The following is a 5,952-nucleotide window of genomic DNA, read 5'->3' on the forward strand; positions in this document are numbered from 1 at the left end:
CTTGGAATATGCCGGAATTCCACTGATTGAAACCGCTGAAAAAGATCATGTAGACATTGTCGGTATGGTATGAGCTTTAAGTCTCGGGTTTCCCATTCTCCTTGAATTTGATGTACCAGAAGATCCAAATCTCCCATGACTAAGATTTCTTGGATACCCATGTCTGCGGCTAGCCTTAATCCCATAATACAAGCTTCATATTCAGCCATATTATTGGTGCAATAAAATCGCAGTTGAGCCGTAACAGGATAGTGATGCCCTGTTTCAGAGATGATTACAGCTCTTATCCCGACTCCTTTCATGTTAGCGGCTTCATCAAAGAAAAGTTTCCAGCCAGGTTTTTCAATTTGCTCCACCTCGTCGATATGCATTATTTCTTCATTAGGAAAATAGGTTATCAACGGCTCGTATTCCTCATCGACCGGGTTTTCGGCTAAATGATCGGCCAGTGCTTGGGCTTTCATTGCAGTCCAAGTCACATAGATGATGTCAAACTCTGTGAGCAAAATCTGCCACTTCGCAAGTCTTCCCGTTGGCATCGGCTTTTGGAAAATATATTTCAATGGATCCACACGAGAAATGAGGTAAGTAGTGTAGGATGACAAATAGTGTTTCAACTTCTGAGCTACCTACGTTAGGGCGCAACATGTCTTTTCCAGATGAGTATACTTAACCTCATAAGCTGTGAACTTCTTGCTAAGGTAGTAGATGGCCTGTTCTTTTCTGCCAGTGAGGTCATGTTGCCCCAATACACAACCAAATGAATTTTCCAAGACTGTCAAGTAAAGAATCAGAAGTCTTCCTGGCTCTGGCGGGACCAACACGGGTGGGTTTGACAGGTATCCTTTTATCTTATCAAACGCCTCCTGACACTCATCAGTCCATTCGACCGCAACATCCTTTTTCAACAATTTGAAAATTGGCTCACAGGTTGTTGTGAGCTGAGCAATAAACCTGCTGATGTAATTTAACCTTCCCAACAAACTCATTACTTCAGTTTTGTTCTTTGGAGGTGGCAATTCTTGGATGGCTTTGATTTTTGACGGGTCTAGCTCGATGCCTCGTCGACTGACTATGAATCCCAACAACTTTCCAGATGGAACTCCAAATGCGCATTTGGCAGGGTTAAGCTTGAGGTTGTACCTGCGAAGTCTTAAGAAGAACTTTCTCAAATCCCCAACGTGGTCGGCCTGATGCTTTGATTTTATGATCACATCGTCCACGTATACCTCAATCTCCTTGTGTATCATATCATGAAACACTGTGGTCATTGCTCTCATGTAGGTTGCTCCGGCGTTCTTCAAACCGAATGGCATTACCCGGTAGCAATAAGTTCCACATGGTGTGATGAATGACGTCTTTTCTGCGTCTTCTTCATCCATTAGAATTTGATGATACCCGGCATAACAATCCACGAAAGACCCTATATCATGCTTGCACAATTATCGATCAAAATATGGATATTGGGTAATGGGAAATTATCCTTCAGACTTGCTTTGTTGAGATTGCGGTAGTCGACGTATACTCTAATTTTGCCGTCTTTCTTTGGTACAGGAACGATATTAGCTAACCAAACAGGATATCGAGTGACTCGAATGACCTTTGCTTCCAACTGTTTGGTGATTTCTTCCTTAATTCTCACACTCATATCAGGCTTGAATTTTCTCAGTCTCTGCTTGATAGGAGGCACCGTTGGATCGGTGGGCAATTTGTGAACCACTAAATCAGTGCTCAGGCCCGGCATGTCATCATATGACCATGCAAAAACATCTTTAAAATTCTATGGGTGCTTTAATTAACTCTTCTTGTATCTTTGGTTCGAGATGGACACTTATTTTAGTTTCCCGGATATTACTCGTGTCCCATATATTGATGTCCTCGATATCACTCAAGTTAGGTTTGATTTTTTCCTCAAAGTGAATTAACTCTTTACTAATCTCTTCAAAAACCTCATCTTCATCATATTCTGATTCATAATCACAATATATTTCTTGAATTAATATTTCAGAACCAGATTGATTTTTAAGACTGGGTTGAGGATTCCTCATGCATGCCATATCACTAGAGCCAACGTAAAAAGAACTATACAGGAAAGAAGAAAAAGAAAAGAAAACTATCAGGAGTGATAAAGGAAATTGCTTTTTATTGGATGATGAAAGATAACAAGGTTTTGCACACTTCAAACAAACTGTAAGATAAACTTTGGGATTACAACCCTGAAGTAACCCAAACGAACTGAAAGAAAATCAAAATAAACTACCAAGACTCCTTTCGAATGGGGAGAGGAGTGGCTTTCCAATTATTAAGCTTTGTTTCTGGCCCAACGAATTGAACTTCTGCGTTGCTACACCCTTCTCCGCTTTCCAACATATTCACATCATTAAACAATTTCTCGAATCTTTTAATTAATTCCTCCTCAGGATTGACCCGGGATTTAGTAATTGTTGTTATCGGGCGATTTTTAGCACCGGTCTTGACAAAAGACTTTGACAGACGTGGGATTGGTTTTGGAAGAACCCATGCCTTGTGTTTCAACTTTTTGGCCTTTATCACGTCATTGACAGTGGGTATGAACCCCAAACCGAATGTTCCCCAGTTCTCGGGGAGAGATACTGGTTGTATAATTCCTTGCAAAGATGAGACCAGACCTTTGCCGGGTATAAAACCATTTTTTAACATTTCATAAGCCACCATGACTGAAGTAGAGGCTATCTTTGGATTCGGAAGGTACTTCCCTTCTGGAATTTTCTCTACCGACACTGTATTGGACACTTGGTATACCCATGGTCCCTGGTCATTTTCTATTCCCTCGACCGGTACAATGGCACTGCTGTGAGCATTTAACCTTTCTTCCCCATGCACAACTATTTCTTGATGATCCCATTCAAACTTGACAGCCTGATGTAGTGTTGACGGGACTGCTTTAGCAGCATGGATCCATGGTCGACCCAACAACAAATTATAAGAAACAGTTATGTCCAGTACTTGAAACTCCATTGTGAATTCAACTGGCCCTATTGTTAGTTCCAACACTATGTCGCCACATAAATCTCTGCTTCTACCGTCAAACCCCCGTACGCAAATACTATTTTTCTGGATCTTCTCTTCTTTGATTTTCAATTTGCTTAAAGTAGAGAGAGGGCAGATGTTTGCACTTGACCCATTGTCAACCAATACCCGGGTTACTACGGAGTTTTCACATTTCACGGTGAGGTAAAGAGCTCTGTTGTGCTCGGTACCTTCCACAGGCAGTTCATCATCAGAAAATGTAATTCTGTTTGCCTCAAAGATTCTGTTGGCTATTCTTCCCAAATGGTTTACAGAGATTTTTTCAGGAACTTGAGCCTCATTCAGGATTTTCATCAAAGCCAGACGGTGCTCCTCTGAATGGATCAGTAATGACAATAATGAAATTTGAGCGGGCGTCTTTTTCAATTGATCTACAACAGAATAATCATGGAGTTTCATTTTTCTTAAAAACTCTTCCGCCTCTTCTTCCGTCACAACTCTCTTTATTGGTGTTGGATTATTTTTAGTTTTTCTTAACTCTTCGGGCGTAAAACATCTTCCCGAACGAGTCAAGCCTTGCACCTCACACACTTCTTCCTTGACTTCTTTTCCCTTGTACATTACAGTCACCCGTTCATAGTTCCATGGGATGGCTTTGTTGTTGATGACTGGCAGCTGGGTTACAGGTGTGATAATAACCCGATCTGTACGGGCTCCCTTCACGACTATAATGGGTTTACTGGCAACCCCTGGTACTATCACTTTCAACCTTTCTTGCTTTGTGGCAACTTTGCTCGAAGACCCCTTCTCGACTACCACAGATGGTTCATTACCATCTCTGTTCTGCTTAAGTACCAGCTTCTCCTCTGTTAATTGCTTATCTGGCTTGGCTTCATGAGACTTGATCATCATGACAGTTTGCGACGGCTTCTTTGTCTCCCCATCAGCTTGTATGATTTCTATCATATTGGCCTCTTGATGGGCTGGCATTGGATTTCTATTGATATTGGGAGCTTCGGGGGTCTGAACCTCGATTTTATTAGTATCAATCAGCTATTGTATTGCATTTTTCAAATGCCAGCATTTTTCCGTATCATGGCCTGGTGTACCGGAGCAATACTCACAGCTAATGGTGTAATCCAGATTCTTTGGAGGAGGATTGGGTAGCTTGGATTGTGTTGGTCTTAGCATATCCAGCTGTCTCAGCCTATGGAACAGACTGGTGTATGACTCTCTCAATGGAGTGTAGGTTTTCTTTCTCTGTTCCCTTTCTCCCTTGAATGCTGGCCTCGGCCTGAAACCTGGTCCGGGATAGGCTCGTGGGTAAGTACTTGGTATAGTAGGAGCACGCCAATTAGCGTGAAAAGGTGGCTGGTTGTATGCTTGTGCATGGTTAATGGAAAAATGAGGCTCCGAAGGGTGATAGTAGTGTTGGGATGAATCGTGGTGGTAAGTTGATTGGCGAGGTCGTTGTTGATTATAGTAAGGCGGTGAACCTCTTGGTCCTGACCAAATTCCTGAATCAACTACTGCTGCTTCCTCCCTCTTCTTTCTTCCAATTCCTCCTACCCCGCCTTGAATAGCTTGAGTAGTCGCCTTAATTGCTGAATAGCTCATGATTTTATTTGTCTTGAGTAGGGGTGTTCAAAACCGATCCGAAATCGAAAACCGAACCGAGCCGAAGCTTAATGGCTTACTGGTAATGGGGTTAACGGTTTAACGGACGGGGAACGGATTGAGATTTTTTTATTAACGGCTTATCGGTTTGGGGGCGGATTATTCAATTTTCTTAACGGATAATCCGTTAACCCGTTAAGAATATATATATATATATATATATATATATATATATATATATATATATATTCAAAATTTATTTTGATTTATATATATTAAATATAAAAAAAAAAAGACAAAAACCCTTGACTTTAGTTTCCACTTTCCAGTACTCTGTCTGTCTAGTGTCCAGGACTAACGTTACTTGCAGTGACCTGGAGCTAAAGCCAGTTGGTATATTATAAGTCAAGCTCATCGAAGCCAAAGAGTTGACTAATAAAGACATCATTGGGAAGTTTGATCCTTTTGTTGAGTTGTTTATACGTCCACTACGCGATAGGACAAAGACCAACAAAGTTATTGTAAGAGAACTTCCATCTATTATTATCCTTCTTAATTTATTTATCTCCTGATGAGGAATGTATAACGCCAGATTTTGTTTCCTTTGTTAAGGATAACTGTTTAAATCCGATCTGGAATGAGCACTTTAAGTTCATAGTTGAAGACATCTCCACTCAACATTTAACAATTAGAGTTTATGATGATGAAGGGATTCAGGCTGCTGAATTCATTGGTTGTGCTCGAATAGATTTGAAAGACCTTGAGCCCGGTAAAGTGAAGGATGTGTGGCTGAAACTGCTCTAGGATCTGGATATACAACGGGACAACAAAAACAGAGGATAGGTAAGAATATGTTGATATGTATGTCTGGTGTAATTTCTATTTGTGAATATGTATGATAGGCCAATAAACCGCCCAATAACTACCCGATAAGAGCTAAACCGATACAAATCCGCCTGATATCTTATCAGGTGGCTAACAGATTAGTGCATTTAAAAGCCGATAACCGTTAAGCCAAACCGTTTAGAGTAATTAACCGCTCAATCCGCCCGATAAACAGCCCTAGTCTTGAGGCCTTCTTCCACCATACCTCTCATCTTCACTACTTCGTTGAATGATTTCCCAACCGCTGAAACCAAATGGGCATAGTAAGTTGGTTCCAAGGCTTGGAGGAAGTAGTTTACCATTTCACTCTCCTTCATAGGAGGATCCACTCTTGCTGCCTGTTCTCTCCACCGGAAATCATACTCTCTGAAACTTTCATTGTGTTTCTTCTCAAATTTTGTCAAAAATAGTCGATCTGGGATGATTTCCAGATTGTATTGG

This window comes from Nicotiana tabacum, chromosome 8 (assembly GCF_000715075.1).
Source record: "Nicotiana tabacum cultivar K326 chromosome 8, ASM71507v2, whole genome shotgun sequence".
In the NCBI taxonomy this organism is placed as follows: Eukaryota; Viridiplantae; Streptophyta; class Magnoliopsida; order Solanales; family Solanaceae; genus Nicotiana; species Nicotiana tabacum.